Here is a 20,318-nt window from a genome sequence, read left to right on the forward strand (position 1 = left end):
TCTAGGGAGTCATATGGGTCAATAACCAATAATCTTGGAGATTATTGTTGTTCAGTTGCTCAGCTGTGTCCAACTCTTTGCGACCCTATGAACTGTAGCCTGCCAGGCTCCTCTGTCCATGGGATTCTCCAGGCAAGAATACTGCAGTGAGTTGCCCTAACCTCCTCCAGAGGATCTTCCACACCCTAGGATCGTATTCACATCTCCTGCCTTGCAGGCACATTCTTTACTGCTGAGCCACCGAGGAAGCCCATAAATAGCATAAAAATTACCATTTTAACCACTTGTAAGTGAATAATTCAGTGGCATTAAGTGCATTCAAATGCTTTGCAACCATCACCACCATCCATCTTCAGAATTTTTCCATCGTCCCAAATAGAAACCCTATCCTATTAAACAATAACTTCCCATCCCCACGTTTCCCCAGCCCCTGGTAACCCTCATTATACTTACTGTCTCTATGAATTTACCTATTCTAGACACCTCATGTAAGTGGAATCATACAATATTTGTCTTTTGTGTCCGGCTTACTTCACTTAGCATGTTTCCATATCCATGTTGTAGCAAGTATCAGAATTTCATTTGTTTTTACGTCTGAATACGATTCCATTATATGTATATACCACTTTCGTTATTCATTTATCCATAAATGGACTTTGGGATTATTTCCACCTTTGGATATTGCGAATAGTGCAGTAATGAACATGGATACTCAAGTCTCTGAGTCCTGCTTTAGGTTATTCTGGATATATACCAATCTATGGATGTGATTGGGCTTGCCTGGTGGCTCCGATGGTAAAGAATCTGCCTGCAATGCAGGAGACCCGGGTTCAGTCCCTGGGTCAGGAGGATCCCCTGGAGAAGGGAATGGCAACCCACTCCAGTATTCTTGCCTGGAGAATTCCATGGACAGGGGATCCTGGTGGGCTACAGTCTTTGGGTTGCAAAGAGTCAGACACGACTGAGCGACTAACACTACTACTACTGTAAATGTGATCACTGGTTCATATGATTACTTCATTTAAATTTTTGAGGAACCAGCACACTATTTCCCACAGCAGCTGCACCACTTTACATTCCCACCAGCCGTGCATGAGGGTTCCAACTTCGCCACATCCTCACCAACACTTGTTATTTTCCATTTTCTAATTATAGCCATCCCAACAACTGTACAATGTCATTTTTTAATGCCACTCCTTTGATTTTAATGTGTAACCAGGAGTCCAAAAAAAAAAAAAAAAAGCATGAGTGTGAAGCTCAATTTTTCACTTGAGTTAAATGGAACAAATGAACCCCCTCTTAAAGGGTGGGTGTGAGGAGTAAATGAGTACCCCATAGAAGGCGAGTACCGCATAGAAGGCAGGACTTCCCCTCAGCAGTGAAGAATCCACCTGCAATCCAGAAGCCCCAGGAGACATTGAGTTTGATCCCTGGGTGGGGAAGATCCCCTGGGGGAGGAAATGGCAATCCACTCCAGTGTTCTTGCCTGGAGAATCCCATGGATAGAGAAGCCTGGAGGGCTATAGTCCATGGGGTCACAAAGAGTTGGACACGACTGAAGCGGCTTAGCAGCCAGCAGCAGCAGCATGGAAGGGCAATCAACACATGTTGGTCCCTCTCTCCTCCCTTAGATTTCTACTAAACTTCCTCCCTCAATGTCCAAAAAAGCTCTGTGCCGTTTTAAACTATGTAGATTTGACAGAGGGCTGATTATAACTTCTGCTTGGCTTTACCTACAGATCATGCAAAAGACGCCAAATGTGCCTCCATCACCCCTAAACGGCACTACACCTGCACCCACTTTCCTCTGCAATCAGGCATTCGTGAGCTCTCTTATTAAACAAACAAGGAGCAGCCGTAATGCTGAAAGGTTGCGTGGGATTGTACTTTAACGTGACAGCTCCGCCAACACTTTTAGTTTGTTGAAAAACTCCAACAAATTGTCTAGTTAAATTAATAAACATTTTGGCACCATAAAATCCTGAAACACTTGGCAATAGAAGCCATAAAATATTTTACAAGTAAAGTATACAAGTATGACACTATAGAAATGTTTTCAGAGGTAAGTAATGGTGTTTACTTTTAATTACTGTGTTTTCATTGGTCTCTCAGTCACAAACTATGGCTTCGTTCATTGGTTGAACACTCATCGCATGTCCTTTCTAACGTGCTGGAGATCTACAATAATGTTATTTTGGGGCTTCTTACAGAATCTGCAGAAGGCCCCAGGAACCACAAATCAATCAGTCAGCGATGTAACGTCTAAAGTATTTGCAACAAAACACTGAACAATTGACTTGCACCAAAGCTGGAATCCAATTACATTAAAGAAAAGGTGCCCTAGCCAGATTGTCTACAATACACAACCATGGATCAATGAAGTATTGGAAAACCCAGAGTGACTGTGACTCACTGCTGTGCATTTATCCCGTGGTGTCATAGTGTGGCAAATCAACACAAAACAACTACATCAAGAGGTTTTCTAGGGTGGACTCAAAACTCTGTTAATGCAAACAAAGCTTGTTGCAACTTTCTGTTTGCTCAAATCAATTCATACTCTTCACAGACTTCACAGGCTCCTCTGTGCAATCCAAAACTTTTTTCTGCGTTGAATTTTTATTTCAATTTCCATTGTGGATTTTTTTAATTAACTCATTTATTTTAATTGGAGGATAATTACTTTACAATACTGTGATGGTATTTGCTATACGTCAACATGAACTGGCCATAGATATACATGTGTCCACTCCATCCTGAAACCCGCCCCCCACCTCCCTCCTCACCCTATCCTTCCAGGTTGTCATGGAGCACTGGCTTTGGGGGCCCTACTTCATGCATCAGATGCACACTGGTTATCTATTTTATATATGGTAATGTGTATGTTTCAGTGCTATTCTCTCAAACCAAGCCTCTCTCTCCCACTGAGTCATGACCCAGCAATCCCACTACTGGACATGTACTCCAAGGAAACCAGAAACTGAACAAGACACTTGTACCCCGAGGTTCACTGCAGCACTATTTACAATAGCTAGGACGTGGAAGCAACCTAGATGTCCATCGGCAGACGAATGGATAAGGAAGTTGTAGTACATATACAATAGAATTTTACTCAGCTATTAAAAGGAACACATTTGAGTCAGTTCTAAAGAGGTGGAGGAACCTAGAGCCTATTACACAGAGTGAAGTAAGTCAGAAAGAGAAAGACAAATACCATATATTAACACACTATATATGGAATCTAGAAAGATGGTACCAACAATCCTACGTACAGGGCAGCAAAGGAGACACAGACGTAAATCCGAAACTTTTGAAAGGTCACACTTAATTAAAAGTTTAACAGCTTCTGACTGGCAGGCTTCACCTCCCCTGCCTTCCTCCCTGGCGTCTCACTTCCTTTCCCTTCTGGGTGTCACAGATGCGATGAGAGAATCCACTACTTGGCCGAACTTATGCTGGTCATCTGGGGAAGGTCTCTCTAAAGAACTAACACTGAGGCTGAGGCCACACTTTCCTATGCACGTGAATCACTGAGGACTTTGGTGAAGTGTGGATTCTGCTCCATTAGGTCTAGGGTGGGACCTAAGTCCTAACAAGCTTCCAGGATGCCCAGGCCTCTGATCGTGGACACCACTTAGTGTAGCCAGGCCACCAGAGAATCCAGCCAAAGGGAGAGTGGGTGTACCACAGCCCAGGCAGCCTGGACCAGGCCAGCTACAGATCTGGAAAAGAGCAGTGACCGGGACAGATGAGTACTGGTGTGAAAGACGAGGCTGAAAAGGCTGGTGAGAGCGGGGTCGCTGCGTCAGGCCCTATTAGGTATTGGCATGAGGCACTGGGCTAGGCCTGTCTGTGTGCCTGCACTCGGTTATTTCTGACTTTTGGGACTCCATGAACTGTAACCCACCAGGTTGCTCTGTTCACGGAATGTTCCAGGCAAAAATACTGAAGTGGGTTGCCATTTCCTCCTCCAGGGGATCTTCCCAACTCAGGAATCAAACCCATGTCTTCTCCTGCATCTCCTGTATTGGCAGGTGGATTCTTTACCACTGAGCCACAGGGAAGCCTAGGCTAAGCTCTGGGGAAACAGAAATAAACAGGACAAGCCTTTTTTTTTATTTTTTTTTTTGCAATTCAAGCAAATTATTTAATCCATATTTGGTTTTTTGTTTGTAAAAATGGAATAGTAATACATGAGTCTTTGTGTTATAGGATTAAATATGCTATTGCTTGTAATGCTTATAACTTTACCTGCCACACATTAAACCTTACAAAAGGACCATCATGTATAGATGCCAAAGACAGCTGCCCATTATGTCAATTTAAACTCATGTTAACAACTGTAAGCAGAATTTCATTGGCAATGATAAGGTAGCAGCACTTCACATTTAAAAAAATACTAAATGAAACCAAATGAAAAATATCTTGGCAAGATCTATCTCCAAAAGGATACAGCAGCCTTAGAGCTTGCAATCTAGCAGAATTATCTTGTGGGTGGGAAACCATTAATGATCTTTAAACAGAGAATAAATAAGATCTAATTGAAATCTTTAAAGGACCTCCCTGGATGCTCCGTAGAGAATGAACTGGAGGGGCACAGAGTTGGAAGGAGGAGTTCTGTTTACTCACCGGGTGAGAGGTACTCATGCGGATGGAAGGAGATTGCTATCAGGACATGTTTTTGAAGGAGAGTAACAGGACTTGATTGCAAGTGGTCCCATAGAGGTGTGACAAGAGAAAGAAGCATCAAGGATTACTCTTCATTTCTGGCAGAAGCAAGTGGGTAAATGAAGGTTATTTCTTTTTTCTTTTTTTTTTTTTTTTTTTTGCTATACTAAGCTTTTATTTATTTTTTTTTAATTTTATTTTATTTAACTTTACAATATTGTATTGGTTTTGCCATATATCAAAATGAATCTGCCACAGGTATACATGTGTTCCCCATCCTGAACCCTCCTCCCTCCTCCCTCCCCATACCCTCCCTCTGGGTCGTCCCAGTGCACCAGCCCCAAGCATCCAGTATCGTGAATCGAACCTGGACTGCGACTCGTTTCATATATGATATTATACATATTTCAATGCCATTCTCCCAAATCATCCCATCCTCTCCCTCTCCCACAGAGTCCAAAAGACTGTTCTATACATCAGTGTCTCTTTTGCTGTCTCGTATACAGGGTTATCGTTACCATCTTTCTAAATTCCATATGTATGCGTTAGTATACTGTATTGGTGTTTTTCTTTCTGGCTTACTTCACTCTGTATAATAGGCTCCAGTTTCATCCACCTCATTAGAACTGATTCAAATGTATTCTTTTTAATGGCTGAGTAATACTCCATCGTGTATATGTACCACAGCTTTCTTATCCATTCGTCCACTGATGGACATCTAGGTTGCTTCCATGTCCTGGCTATTATAAACAGTGCTGTGATGAACATTGGGGTACAGGTGTCTCTTTCAGTTCTGGTTTCCTCAGTATGTATGCCCAGCAGTGGGATTGCTGGGTCATAAGGCAGTTCTATTTCCAGTTTTTTAAGGAATCTCCACACTGTTCTCCATAGTGGCTGTACTAGTTTGCATTCCCACCAACGGTGTAAGAGGGTTACCTTTTCTCCACACCCTCTCCAGCATTTATTGCTTGTAGACTTTTGGATCGCAGCCATTCTGACTGGCGTGAAATGGTACCTCATAGTGGTTTTGATTTGCATTTCTCTGATAATGAGTGACGTTGTTTCTATGAAGAACAAGAAGGCTGGATAAGAAGAAAACTAACAGGGAGGAATAGATTTAGGAAGAGGCATAACTTTTGGGGATAGATCTCAAGTTTTCTGAGTTCTGATTTTAGGTATGACTGTGAAAATCCAAGTGGAAACGTTAAAAAAAAAAAAAAAAAAACAGTTGGACATGGTGTTCTGGCACTTAGCAAGAAAGGTCTGTAGTACAGACTTACATCTGTGTTAAAATGATATTTAAGGCATAGGCATTATTAAAATCTTAAAGTTTTTATCAAGTGAGAAGGGAAGAGGACCCAGAACGAAGTCCCGAGGAATTCTAGCACTTAAGAGTTTGGAGGTAAGGAAAGATGGGGGGGCGGGGTGCACAGGGAGCGGGGGATCTGAGCCAAAGAAAGGGGAAAAAAATCACCCAAGTGTAGAATCAAAGGAGCACCCCCCCCCCCAAGAAAAGAGAAAGAGGTTTAATACTGAAAATTCCTCAGATCCCACTGGACTGAAAAATAAGAAGGCGATTGATGACTGTTATGTCTCAACTGTGTTCATCCGAAATGTATGTGTTGAAGTCCTATCACCAAGACCTCACAATGTGACTACTTGGAAATAAGGCCTTTTAAAAGGTTACTGTTTCATTGTTAAGCCATGTCTGACTCTTTGCAACCCCATGGACTGTATCCCACCAGTCTCCTCTGTCCATGGGATTTCTCAGGAAAGAATACTGGAGTGGGTTGCCATTTCCTCCTCCAGGGGATCTTTCTGAACCAGGGATCGAGCCTGTGTCTCCTGGAAGACTCTGTACCATTGAGCCACCAGGGAAGCCCTAAGATTTAAATAGCTCTGGGTCAGATAGTTGGAGAAAACTCAGGGGAAGCTTATTTTGAAGGGATGAAAGTAAACCCGCCACAACAGGTGAATGAAATTCTAATTAAGTGAGAGATGATGAAATTCAAAATGAAAGGCTTTCACTTTCAGGAATCTGAGATTTGGTAGGGGGAGTGGGCAAAACCTAAAGACACAAAATCAGAAGCCTTCTGGGGGAGGGAGAGACTATGAGAAGCATCAATGAGAACAGCTTTTTTCAAATTCAAATAGACTATTCGAACTCTCAGATCGCTAGGACTGAACTCTGATTGGGAAAAACTCCGGGGGAACTGCTCTCCAATCCCAGGAGATCCCAAACGTGATTTAGGTAAAAAGCTTTTAGATTTACGGCTGGGGAAGGTAGCAGGAAAAGAAAATGAACTTCCTGCCAGTGATTCTTTCTCAAGCCCTGCCAATTTCTGCGTGTGGGGAAACTATAAAGAGTGTCCAACCTCGTGCTCTAAGAGTGGCCACTGATCTCCAGCCTACCTGAGCTGGAACATCCCGGCATTGTAAGGCTGCTCGCCTCCCAGCCTGGAATGGGGAGGAAGACCCTGGGCTGCTGTTCACCCTCCACTGCAGGATCCGCCTGACAGGGCTATCAGCAGTAGGTGTCGGAGACACACAGACCACTGGAGCAAGCAGCTGATGAAAAGCAGAATCTTTTTCTCTTTGGCAGTAACGCCAATACCTGAAGCACGTCTCCTTTGGAGCTTTCCAAACCACTTCAAACGCACGTTTTCTGGCACGGGTTGAGAAAGCCAGGCAAATAGCCCCCACATGCATAGCCATCAGCCAAGATATTGATGAGGGAAGGCAGCCCAGGACCCACACTCAGGCCGTGGTGTGGTCGTTCTCAGAGCTCTCTTAGCTCCAGCAGACCTGGGCAGCATCTGAGGGAAGCGGAGTGGGGTTTTCTGATGTGCTGCCAGCCCAAAGGTGGCCAGTTCCCTAGACAACCAGCGCCACCCTTCCCTGGACCCAGCCCGCTTCCTTGTGGCCTGCTCAGGCCCCCTGACACCAGATTTGTCTTGTGTCTGCCAAAACCAAGCATCTGGGGCTTCCCTGGTGGCTCAGTTCAATTCAGTTCAGTTCAGTCACTCAGTCGTGTCCAACTCTTTGCAACCCCATGGACTGCAGCACGCCGGCCTCCCTGTCCATCACCAACTCCTGGAGTTTACCCAAACTCATGTCCATTGACTCGGTGATGCCATCCAACCATCTCATCCTCTATCGTCCCCTTCTCCTCCTGCCCTCAATCTTTCCCAGCATCAGGGTCTTTTCAAATGAGTCAGCTCTTCGTATCAGGTGGCCAAAGTATTGGAGTTTCAGCTTGAACATCAGTCCTTCCAATGAACACCCGGGACTGATTTCCTTTAGGATGGACTGGTTGGATCTCCTTGCAGTCCAAGGGACTCTCAAGAGTCTTCTCCAACACCACAGTTCAAAAGCATCAATTCTTCGGCGCTCAGCTTTCTGCACAGTCCAACTCTCACATCCATACATGACCACTGGAAAAACCATAGCCTTGACTAGACAGTCCTCTGTTGGCAAAGTAATGTCTCTGCTTTTAATATGCTGTCTAGGTTGGTCGTAACTTTCCTTCCAAGGAGTAAGCGTCTTTTAATTTCATGGCTGCAGTCACCAGCTGCAGTGATTTTGGAGCCCAGAAAAATAAAGTTCAGTGGTAATGAATCCACCTGCCGATGCAGGAGATACGGGTTCAACCCTGGATCCAGGAGATCCCACGTGCCAAAGAGCAACCATGCCCAAGTGCCACTATTGAGCCTGTGCTCTAGAGCCCGGAGCTGCAAGTACTGAGCCCATACGCCCTGGAGCCCATGCTCCACAACAAGAGAACCCAGCTCAATGAGAAGCTTGTGCACCACAACGAAAAGTAGCCCCCACTTATCACAACTCGGGGGAGAAAAAGAAAAGCAGAGTATTGTCGTGAGGGCTGAATATGAAGATAGTCAGAATTATTTAATAGGTCCAGTGCTTAACATAGGGTTAAGCGTACAGCAGGTAATCAATAAATATTTACGACCTTCCCAGCTCACACACATCTCCCAACAGTGGAATTTCTGATTGAGACAAGAGATAGTTCCCAGCAGTCTATTCCAGGCAGTCAAGTTTATTGCTAACCAATCAGGAAGTTTGCGGCAGATCAAAATATCCCTTTTATCACCAAGCCTAGAACTTGGTGAACAAGGGGGGAAACAATCAATATCCCTAAGAAGACACAAAAAGATTGACATCGTAACATAATTGGCTCACTCTACTTGTTCACTCAATCTCCATTTAGGTTTCAGTTCCACAAGGGCAAACAATTCGTCATAATGGCAGTGATTAAGATGGTATTTGGCCAAGGAACCAATCTCCAGACAATGTCCCTAAGAAAGATATATATGCACAGAAAACAAAGCACAGGAAAATAACAGTTTATTACTACCTGGAGATTTTCCCCAAACACACAGAGAGGTCACTGAGCTGAGTTGAATGCTGGAAGGACTCTGGTGTGTGTGTGTGTGTGTGTGTGTGTTAGCTGCTCATTCATGTCTGACTCTTTGCAACCCCATGGACTGTAGCCCGCCAGACTCCTCTGTCTATGGGATTCTCCAGGCAAGAATACTGGGTGGGTTGCCATTCCCTTCTGAAGGGGATCTTCCCAACCCAGGGATCAAACCCAGGTCTCCTGCATTGCAGGCGGATTCTTTACCATCTGAGCCACCAGGGAAGCCCTTGGTCGGATGCCAAAACAAGCCAGAAACCACTCCTGCCTACTTCTCCCAAAGGTCAGACCCAAATCTTAGATCTGGATACTCTCTTATGAGAAAGGGATGGAACATCTGTCACGAGGAGGACGAGGACAGCCACCAGACAGAGTAGACTTGAGGAAGCCTGGGAAGCCTGCCTAGGTTTCACTGTATTCTTTCTTATTTGTTTCTGGTTCTGTGTTCAGTGAAAGAGAGCGGATATCCTCTATTGACAAGGATTAGAAAGCAGATGCATTTTATCCAGCATTTGAGGGAACGAAGGGGAGTCAAAGAAAGAAATGATTAGACTTTTTCCCGAAAGGAGTAGTCGCAAGCTACATTAACTCTTCTGCTTGCCCATAAATCTTTACCTAGTCTCTAGAGGGACTTCCTTGGTGGCCCAATGGCTAAGGATCTGCACTCCCAGTGCAGGGGGCACGGGTTCAATCCCTGGTCAAGGAACTAGATCCCACATGCCACAACTAAGACCCAGTGTAGCCAAATAAAATAAATATTAAAAAAAAAAAAAAAAAAACCTTTACCGAGATCTAGGAAAGTTCTACCTCTCCCCGGGGGCTCATAAAAGATCCTTAAACTTGACTAACTGTAAAAAGTCCTTTGGAGATAAAGTAAAAGGGAAGGGAAGGGTATAAGCTGTGGGCCTTCTGTCCTGCACAGGCCAACAGTAACGTCTCTACTTCTTACTGAACTGGTGCAGAGAGAGCCTTCAAAAGATGCTTACCCACTGGCGATGCCACAGGACTGCTCCTCACCACAAACATTAGATTTCAAAGAACTTTTTTTGTCTGTATTATGGTGCCCTCTTCACAGATTGATTAAGTTGCTACCCAGAAGGAAGTGAGATTTCAGAAGGAAGAATGGTGGCATTCTCCAGGCCTTAAAAAAGCAGTGTTGGACAATGGTTAGGTCGTGGACTCAGAGAGACTGAGTATACCAACTTCAGCTCTACCACTTACGAATTGTGTGATCTTGGGCAAGTCTCCCAAAGTTAGTTCCTCAGCAAAACTGGACCAGTAAAAGGAATCAAGAGGAGGGTTTTGTGTGGATTTGTTCACAAATTCTACTGTATGATTCCAAAGCACATGCTTTACCCCTGGTGGCTCAGAGGTTAAAGTGTCTGCCTGTAATGTGGGAGACCCAGGTTTGATCCCTGGGTCGGGAAGATCCCCTGGAGAAGGAAATGGCAACCCACTCCAGTATTCTTGCCTGGAGAATCCCATGGATGGAGGAGCCTGGTGGGTTACAGTCCATGGGGTCGCAAAGAGTCGGACATGACTGAGCGACTTCACTTCACTTCACTTCACCTCTATGATAGATTAAATTATTAGAATTCTCCTGGATGTAATTCTGTAAAAATTCTGTAACTACAACAGGGCATGGATGAAGAAATCTTTCAAGGAAATAGTCAAGTATGCTTTGTTTTTAAGAAATCCAGACAGACAGTTTGGACAAGAATCAAGTCATAATTTTACATCATTTTTAGGGACTAGATCTTATCAGATGATGTGCTGTGGTCTACATGTTTGTGATTTCTCAAAATTCATATGTTAAAGCTATTCCCTACAATGGGATGGCATTACAAGCTTTTGCTTTGGGGAGGTGATTTAGTTTGGGTGAAGTCATGACGGTGAGGAAGTCATAAGGGGATTCGTGTTGTTGTTAGAACAGAAAGCGAGCTCTCTTACCATGTGAGGACAGGAGCCATCTGCAGATCAGAAAGCAGGTCCTGACCAGACGAGGAATTTTCCTTCATCTTGGACTTCCCAGATCCTACAACCGAGAGAAATAAGCAGTTTCATGTTTATGATTATATGTTATAGCAGCCCAATCAGACTAAGACATAAGAATTCTCTTAAAAAAAAAAAAAATCCAGTTTAGGGCTTCCCTGGTGGCATAGTGGCTAGGAACCCACCTGCCAATGTGGGGTACACGGGCGCAATCCCTGTTTCGGGAAGATTCCACACGGCACGCAGCAACTAAGTCCACACACCACCAACTATGGAAGCCCGTGGGCCCTCGAGCCCGAGCTTCGCAACAGGAGAAGCCACTGCAATGAGAAGCCTGCGCGCCACAAGCAGAGAGCGGCCCCACTCACTGCAACTGGAAAAAGCCCGTGCAGCAACGAAGACCCAGTGCAGCCAAAAATAAATAATAAATAGGTAATTTTTTTTTTAGTCCAGTATAAATGCAATCACCTATCATCAGGAGATGCTGTCTCCTCCCTCCTCCTTTGAACTATGAGCTCTAAGGCTACCGCTCCAAGGAGCCAAACCTGTACCCTCATCTGAAGAGCATGTCCCTGCTCCTGAAGGATGTCTCTATCAAACTTAGCCTAGCAAAGAGCATCTACCAAGTGGAACGAAGCAACCCCGTGCTGCTCGCCAGCCAGCATCTGAGGAGCACACTTCTGTGGGTTCTGTTGGATCTCCAAGGTGACTCAATCCTCCGATCAGACTGGAGTCTCAGCTGCAACTGAGACACCTAGATGCTGGTGTCAGATTTGGCATTAACGCCCTGCTTAGATTTGAGCTTTTTTTTTTTTTTTTTTTTTGAGGTTTTTCCAGTAGTCATGTATGGATGTGAGAGTTGGAGCATAAAGAAAGCTAAGCACAGAATTGATGCTTTTGAACTGTGGTGTTGGAGAAGACTCGAAGACTCTTGAGAGTCCCTTGGACTGCAAGGAGATCCAACCAGTCCATTCTAAAGGAAATCAGTCCTGAAAAATGGAAGGGCTGATGCTGAAGCTGAAACTCCAATACTTTGACCACCTGATGAGAAGAACTGACTCTTTGGAAAAGACCCTGATGCTGGGAAAGATTGAAGGCAGGAGGAGAAGGGGACGACAGAGGATGAGATGGTTGGATGGCATCACCGACTCGATGGACATGAGTTTGAGTAAACTCTGGGAGTTGGCGATGAACAGGGAGGCCTGGTGTGCTGCAGTCCACAGGGTCGCAAAGAGTCGGACACAACTGAGGGACTGAACTGAGTTTGCTTTGAGCACCAGACTCTGAACACGTGGCCACAACCTCTGGCCAGTGGCTTCTCTCCAGGTTCCAATGCCAGCCAACCTGACGTCTGGTCAGCCTTGGCCTTCAGTGAATACCGGATCACGTTAAGTCCGTCCAAGTGAGAACAAGATGACATGCTGGCTCCCCATCCAGGGTTTCCCTCCAACCCATCAGCATATATACTAAGTGTATATACAAAACAACCAGGCTTGCTTTATTTTCCTTTCCACATTTTGCCACTTCCTAGAACTCTCGTTTTGAGAATCCTGACCTCCCAACATTCCATAATCCTCTTGAAAGGAATACAGCAAATATGCTCTCTGCACAGTGCAAACAGAAGCTGATTTCATTTTTCCATCATCTGAAAAGCACAGAAGGTAATTTCTAAGCCAGCAGTAAAATCTATTTATAAAGAAAGCTGATTTGTTTTCTGCACTTTCCAGCACAGAGGTTCAATTTATTTCCTTACCATAAAAAGAACCATTACTTTTTTTAAGCAATCATAGTTGGTACATTTTTAAAATGTTTTAATTTCAAAAAAAAAAAAAAACCCAATTTGCAAATTAGAGCGTAAATAGCTTTCTTAAAATGGCCCGTTTCAGACCCAGTTTGCTGATTGATGATTTCACTGTGCTTCAAGGCAAATGATTTCACAGTCATTGGGTGTATAATATAATGATGTTTTTATGAAGCTGTTAGTATCACTAAAAATATAATTATTATAAATGAAATTATAAGGGAAAAAGAGAATGAAAAAAATCTTCAATCTGACAATGCCAAATTTTGTACTAAATCATAAATTATGCTTCTATAAGAAAAACTACACGTTACTTCTATGGGACAAACCTAATTGCACCCTGAAAAACTAATAATTATGGAAAAGGACCTACGGTGATATTTTGAGTCCCTTGTGTTCCTGGGATCGGCTGCCTTGTGTTATTCGTAGGGAAACAGCACCACCTTGTGGACATATAAGAAATGGCTACATTTCGCTCAAGGAGCATCAGATGATGTTAAGGAAAAAATACCAGTTCTTTTCAGTTTCTGTAGCGCTTTCTACCGGAAAAGGCAATGGCACCCCACTCCAGTACTCTTGCCTGGAAAATCCCATGGATGGAGGAGCCTGGAAGGCTGCAGTCCATGGGGTCGCTGAGAGTCTGACACGACTGAGCGACTTCACTTTCACTTTTCACTTTCATGCATTGGAGAAGGAAATGGCAACCCACTCCAGTGTTCTTGCCTGGAGAATCCCTGCCCTCTATGGGGTCGCACAGAGTCGGACACAACTGAAGTGACTTAGCAGCAGCAGCGCTTTCTACATGAAGAGCGTTATATTTGTATTTAAAGGACAGCATAGTATTGCTGATATTTATAAGTGATCTCAAAGTGTATTAGGGGAAACACATCCTCTAAATACAGCTTCAAGGATGCTTTCTAAATTCCAAATTTGGTTATGAGTACTTTTTTTAAGCAACACTTAACTTTATTACACATTCGCCCAACACATGCCTGCCTTTAGTAGTAATAATTTTTTAGGCTTTTATTGAATTTGCTGCTGCTAAGTCGCTTCAGTCATGTCCGACCCTGTGAGACCCCATAGAGAGCAGTCCACCAGGCTCTTCCGTCCCTGGGATTCTCCAGGCAAGAATACTGAAGTAGGTTGCCATTTCCTTCTCCAATGCATGCATGCATGCTAAGTCGCTTCAGTCGTGTCCGACTCTGTGTGACCCCATCGACAGCAGCCCACCAGGCTTCTCTGTCCCTGGGATTCTCCAGGCAAGAATACTGGAGTGGGTTGCCATTTCCTTCTCCAAATTTAGTAGATATCAAAGAGCTTTCACATCTATTATCATTTCTTTACACTTTTTATTTTGCACTGGGGTATAGTTGATCAAAAAAATGTCCTTTTCATTATAGGGAACTGGAATGCAAAAGTAGGAAGTCAAGAAACACCTGGAATAACAGGCAAATTTGGCCTTGGGGTACAGAATGAAGCAGGACAAAGGCTAACAGAGTTTTGCCAAGAGAACACACTGGTCATAGCAAACACCCTCTTCCAACAACACAAGAGAAGACTCTACATATGGACATCACCAGATGGTCAACACCGACATCAGATTGATTATATTCTTTGCAGCCAAAGATGGAGAAGCTCTATACAGTCAGCAAAAACAAAACTGGGAGCTGACTGTGGCTCAGATCATGAACTCCTTATTGCCAGATTCAGACTTAAATTGAAGAAAGTGGGGGAAACCACTAGACCATTCAGATATGACCTAAATCAAATGCCTTATGATTATACAATGTAAGTGAGAAATAGATTTAAGGGACTAGATCTGATAGAGTGCCTGATGAACTATGGACAGAGGTTCATGACATTGTACAGGAGACAGGGATCAAGACCATCTCCATGGAAAAGAAATGCAAAAAAGCAAAATGGCTGTCTGAGGAGGCCTTACAAATAGCTGTGAAAAGAAGAGAAGCAAAAAGTAAAGGAGAAAAGGAAAGATATAAGCATCTGAATGCAGAATTCCAAAGAATAGCAAGGAGAGATAAGAAAGCCTTCCTCAGCAATCAATGCAAAGAAATAGAGGGAAACAACAGAATGGGAAAGACTGGAAATCTCTTCAAGAAAATTAGAGATACCAAGGGAACATTTCATGCAAAGATGGGCTCGATAAAGGACAGAAATGGTATGGACTTAACAGAAGCAGAAGATATTAAGAAGAAGTGGCAAGAATACACAGAAGAACTGTACAAAAAAGAGCTTCACGACCCAGATAATCACGATGGTGTGATCACTCACCTAGAGCTAGACATCCTGGAATGTGAAGTCAAGTGGGCCTTAGAAAGCATGACTATGAACAAAGCTAGTGGAGGTGATGGAATTCCAGTGGAGCTATTTCAAACCGTGAAAGATGATGCTGTGAAAGTGCTGCACTCAATATGCCAGCATATTTGGAAAAGTCAGCAGTGGCCACAGGACTGGAAAAGGTCAGTTTTCATTCATTTTCATTTCATGCCCAAAGAAAGGCAATGCTAAAGAATGCTCAAACTACCGCACAATTGCACTCATCTCACACGCTAGCAAAGTAATGCTCAAAATTCTCCAAGCCAGGCTTCAGCAATACGTGAACCATGAACTTCGAGATGTTCAAGCTGGTTTTAGAAAAGGCAGAGGAACCAGAGATCAAATTGCCAACATCCGCTGGATCATGGAAAAAGCAAGAGAGTTCCAGAAAAATATCTATTTCTGCTTTATTGACTATGCCAAAACCTTTGATTATGTGGATCATGATAAACTGTGGAACATTCTGAAGGAGATGGGAATACCAGACCACCTGACCTGCCTCCTTAGAAATCTGTATGCAGGTCAGGAAGCAACAGTTAGAACTGGACATGGAACAAGAGACTGGTTCCAAATAGGAAAAGGAGTACGTCAAGGCTGTATATTGTCACCCTGCTTATTTAACTTCTATGCAGAGTACATCATGAGAAGCGCTGGGCTGGAAGAAGCACAAGCTGGAATCAAGATTGCCAGGAGAAACATCAATAACCTCAGATACGCAGATGACACCACGTTTATGGCAGAAAGTGAAGAGGAACTAAAAAGCCTCTTGATGAAAGTGAAAGAAGAGAGTGAAAAAGTTGGCTTAAAGCTCAACATTCAGAAAACTAAGATCATGGCATCTGGTCCCATCACTTCATGGAAAATAGATGGGGAAACAGTGGAAACAGTGTCAGACTTTATTTTTCTGGGCTCCAAAATCACTGCAGATGGTGATTGCAGCCATGAAATTAAAAGACGCTTACTCCTTGGAAGGAAAGTCATGACCAACCTAGATAGTATATTCAAAAGCAGAGACATTACTTTGCCAACAAAGGTCCATCTAGTCAAGGCTATGTTTTTTCCAGTGGTCACGTATGGATGTGAGAGTTGGACTGTGAAGAAAGCTGAGCGCCAAAGAATTGATGCTTTTGAACTGTGGTGTTGGAGAAGACTCTTGAAGAGTCCCTTGGACTGCAAGGAGATCCAACCAGTCCATCCTATAGGAAATCAGTCCTGAGTCTTCATTGGAAGGACTGATGCTAAAGCTGAAACTCCAATACTTTGGCCACCTCATGCGAAGAGTTGACTCATTTGAAAAGACCCTGATGCTAGGAGGGATTGGGGGCAGGAGGAGAAGGGGACAACAGAGGATGAGATGGCTGGATGGCATCACCGACTCAATGGACATGAGTTTGAGTGAACTCCAGGAGCTGGTGATGGACAGGGAGGCCTGGCGTGCTGTGATTCATGGGGTCGCAAAGAGTCGGACACGACTGAGCAACTGAACTGAAGTGATAGTCAATCAACAAACAATGTTGTGACAGTTCCAGGTGAACAGTGAAGGGACTCAGCCATACACATACACACACCCGTTCTCCCCCAAACTCCTCTCCCATCCAGGCCTGCACGTAACATTGAGCAGAGTCCCACGTGCTATACAGTAGGTCCTTGCTGGTTATCCATTTTAAATACAGCGGTGTGTACATGTCCATCCCAAACTCCCTAACTATCCCTTTCCTCCAGCAACCGTAACTTCCTTCTCTAAGTCTGTGAATATCTTTCTGTTTTGCAAGTAAGTTCATTTGGGTATGGGTACTTTTAAGACAACCAGAAGCTACTTGAGCAAAATGCAGCCATTTTCTTAGTTGTCCACAAGGTGGTGCTGTCGGTTGGGACTAAGCTTTCCTGATAGTCCAGACTGGATATTTTTTCATAACCTGATGCTGCCTGAGGATGAAGGTGAAAGTCGAGAGTGAAAAAGTTGGCTTAAAGCTCAACATTCAGAAAACGAAGATCATGGCATCCGGTCCCATCACTTCATGGGAAATAGATGGGGAAACAGTGGAAACAGTGTCAGACTTTATTTTTCTGGGCTCCAAAATCACTACAGATGGTGACTGCAGCCATGAAATTAAAAGACGCTTACTCCTTGGAAGGAAAGTTATGACCAACCTAGATAGCATATTCAAAAGCAGAGACATTACTTTGCCAACAAAGGTTCATCTAGTCAAGGCTATGGTTTTTCCTGTGGTCATGTATGGATGTGAGAGTTGGACTGTGAAGAAGGCTGAGCGCTGAAGAATTGATGCTTTTCAACTGTGGTGTTGGAGAAAACTCTTGAGAGTCCCTTGGACTGCAAGGAGATCCAACCAGTCCATCCTGAAGGAGATCAGCCCTGGGATTTCTTTGGAAGGAATGATGCTAAAGCTGAAACTCCAGTACTTTGGCCACCTCATGCGAAGAGTTGACTCATTGGAAAAGACTCTGATGCTGGGAGGGATTGGGGGCAAGAGGAGAAGGGGACGACAGAGGATGAGATGGCTGGATGGCATCACTGACTCGATGGTCGTGAGTCTGAGTGAACTCCGGGAGTTGGTGATGGACAGGGAGGCCTGGCGTGCTGCGGTTCATGAGGTCGCAAGGAGTCGGACACGACTGAGCAACTGATCTGATCTGATCTGATCTGATGCTGCCTGACAAAGGATGAAATCGTTGGATGGCATCACCGATTTGACGGACATGAGTTTGAGTAAGCTCCAGGAGTTGGTGATGGACAAGGAAGCCTGGTGTCCTGCAGTCCATGGGGTCGCAAAGAGTCGGACACAATTGAGTGACTGCTGCTGCTGCTGCTAAGTCACTTCAGTCGTGTCCGACTCTGGGCGACCCCATAAACTACAGCCCACCAGACTCCCCCATCCCTGGGATTCTCCAGGCAAGATCACTGGAGTGGGTTGCCATTTCCTTCTCCAATGCATGAAAGTGAAAAGTGAAAGTGAAGTCGCTCAGTCGTGTTCGACCCTTAGCATGGACTGCAGCCTACCAGGCTCCTCTGTCCATGGGATTTTCCAGGCAAGAGTAATGGAGTGGGGTGCCATGAACCGAACTGAACTGATGCTACTTGAGCAAAATGTAGCCATTTCTTATTTGTCCACAAGGTGGTGCTGATGGCTGAGACTACAACAAACCTTTTAAAAAGTTGGTCACAGCAAAGACAGTGATAGATAGATAGTGAAGTCACTCAGTCGTGTCCAACTCTTTGTGACCCCATGGACAGTAGCCAACCAGGCTTCTCCGTCCATGGGATTTTCCATACAAGAATACTGGAGTGGGTTGCCATTTCCTTCTCCAGAGGATCTTCCAGACCCAAGGATTGAACCCGGGTCTCCTGCATTGTAGGCAGACACTTTACCATCTGAGCCACCAGGGAAGTTGAAAGAAACAACCAGAAATAAAAAGGCAGTCTACAGAAATGGAGAAAATATTTGCAAATCATACATCTGATAAGGGATTAATATCCAAAATATGTAAGAAATTCAATAGAAAAAGCTATTTTAAATGGTCAAAGGAACTGAATAGATATCTTTCCAAAGGTCAACAGGTACATGAAAAGACACTCAATGTCACTAATTATTAGGGAAATGCAAATCAAACCACAATGAAATATCACCTCAGACCTGGAAGACAAGAGATAATAGCTTGCTACAACATTTCATTTATATCTTTCTCAGGGCACTTTGATAGCTAATAATAATAGCTAACATTTATGATGCACAACTTATCAGAAATTTTAAAAGTCTTTTCCTATATTAACTCTCAATATTCATCATTACCCTAGGAGATATCCCATTTTACAGCTGGAGAAACACAGTTACATGGAAGTTATATAACTTACAAATGAGGGAGACCTGGGTTTGATCCCTGGGTAGGGAAGATCCCCTGGAGAAGGGCATGGCAACCCACTCCAGTATTCTTGCCTGGACAGTATTCCAAGGACAGAGGAGCCTGAAGGGCTACAGTCCATGGGGTCACAGAGAGTCAGGCCCGACTGACTTTCACACACACACACATAACTTTACAAAGTCATCAAACTCAAAAAGACAGCAAGGTTTGTCTACCACAGCAGTCTGTCTCAAGCAGCTACACTCATTTTTTTTCGGGGTGGGGAGCGGGGGGTGCAGTCTGTGCTTGGTCTTCCTTGCTGCACACAGGCTTTCTCCAGTTGTAGCGAGTGGCGGCTCCTCTTTGTTGCAGTTTGCAGGCGGTGGCTTCTCTTGTTGCAAAACATGGGTTCTAGAGCACAGGCTCTGTAATTGTGGCACATGGTTTAGCTGCTCTGCAGGCAGTTGTGGGATTTTCCCAGACCAGAGATCGAACCCGTGTCTCCTGCACTGGCAGGTGGATTCTTTACCACTGAGCCACCAGGGAAGCCCTATACTCTTAATTATATGTTAAACCGCCTCTCGCTGCACATTATTTACTTAGATAAAGGCCCTTAAGATTAGGCCCTGAGTCAAAACATCTTTTGTATTTTCCTACCACTAGGCGGTGTAGGAGACACCAAGTTGCAGACACAGCTGGTAAATAAATAAGGAACTAATATCCAAAGGTCCGCTATTCCTTACCCATCCAACATGTCTACTTCTGTTTTTCTATCGCAACCCAACCTAGTCAAGTCACACTCTGTTCCACTCCCTTCATTATCGTACCCCAGGCTTTGGAATCTTAATATTTTAACTGATGTTTAGGCACGGTCTATTGTGAAGCAGGCATTGGGTGTGGGTGTAGATGAGACAAGTATAAATAAGCACACGGCTCCTGTGCTTTAAAAAGCACACAGTAAAGCTTTAGGATGAGAAATGAAGGCTCTTTGGGGAGACACAGGAAGTTACTCAAAGATGGCTTTTTGGAAGAAATAAGCCTGAACTTGTTTTAAAGGCTGAACAGGAGGGGGCAGGGCCCACACAAAGAGGGTGGGTAAGCAGCTAGAGCAGCATTCTAGACAGGACAAGTAAAGGCAGAGCTTTCAAGCATTTCCAGTCAGGCTGTGCGGCTGGGGTTAAGGCAGCATGGGTTCCAGGGTGGGAAGGAGGCCAAGATCACCAGTTCACTACG

The 20,318-nt window shown here is 44.2% G+C and overlaps 2 long non-coding RNA genes across 2 annotated transcripts in view; one reads left to right on the forward strand and one right to left on the reverse strand.

Moving 5' to 3' along the window:
• The window catches only part of LOC133239915 (uncharacterized), a 415,759-nt gene that overhangs the window by 311,167 nt on the left and 84,274 nt on the right, over window positions 1–20,318 (forward strand). The window lies entirely within an intron of this gene.
• The window catches only part of LOC133239913 (uncharacterized), a 232,037-nt gene that overhangs the window by 177,132 nt on the left and 34,587 nt on the right, over window positions 1–20,318 (reverse strand). The window contains exons 2-3 of the long non-coding RNA XR_009734029.1: window positions 11,051–11,135; window positions 4,627–4,763 (exon numbers count right to left, since the gene is read on the reverse strand). This is a non-coding gene — a long non-coding RNA (uncharacterized LOC133239913). The remainder of the gene's footprint in view (window positions 1–4,626; window positions 4,764–11,050; window positions 11,136–20,318) is intronic.

The sequence above is a fragment of the Bos javanicus genome, chromosome 27, assembly GCF_032452875.1.
Source record: "Bos javanicus breed banteng chromosome 27, ARS-OSU_banteng_1.0, whole genome shotgun sequence".
NCBI lineage: Eukaryota > Metazoa > Chordata > Mammalia > Artiodactyla > Bovidae > Bos > Bos javanicus.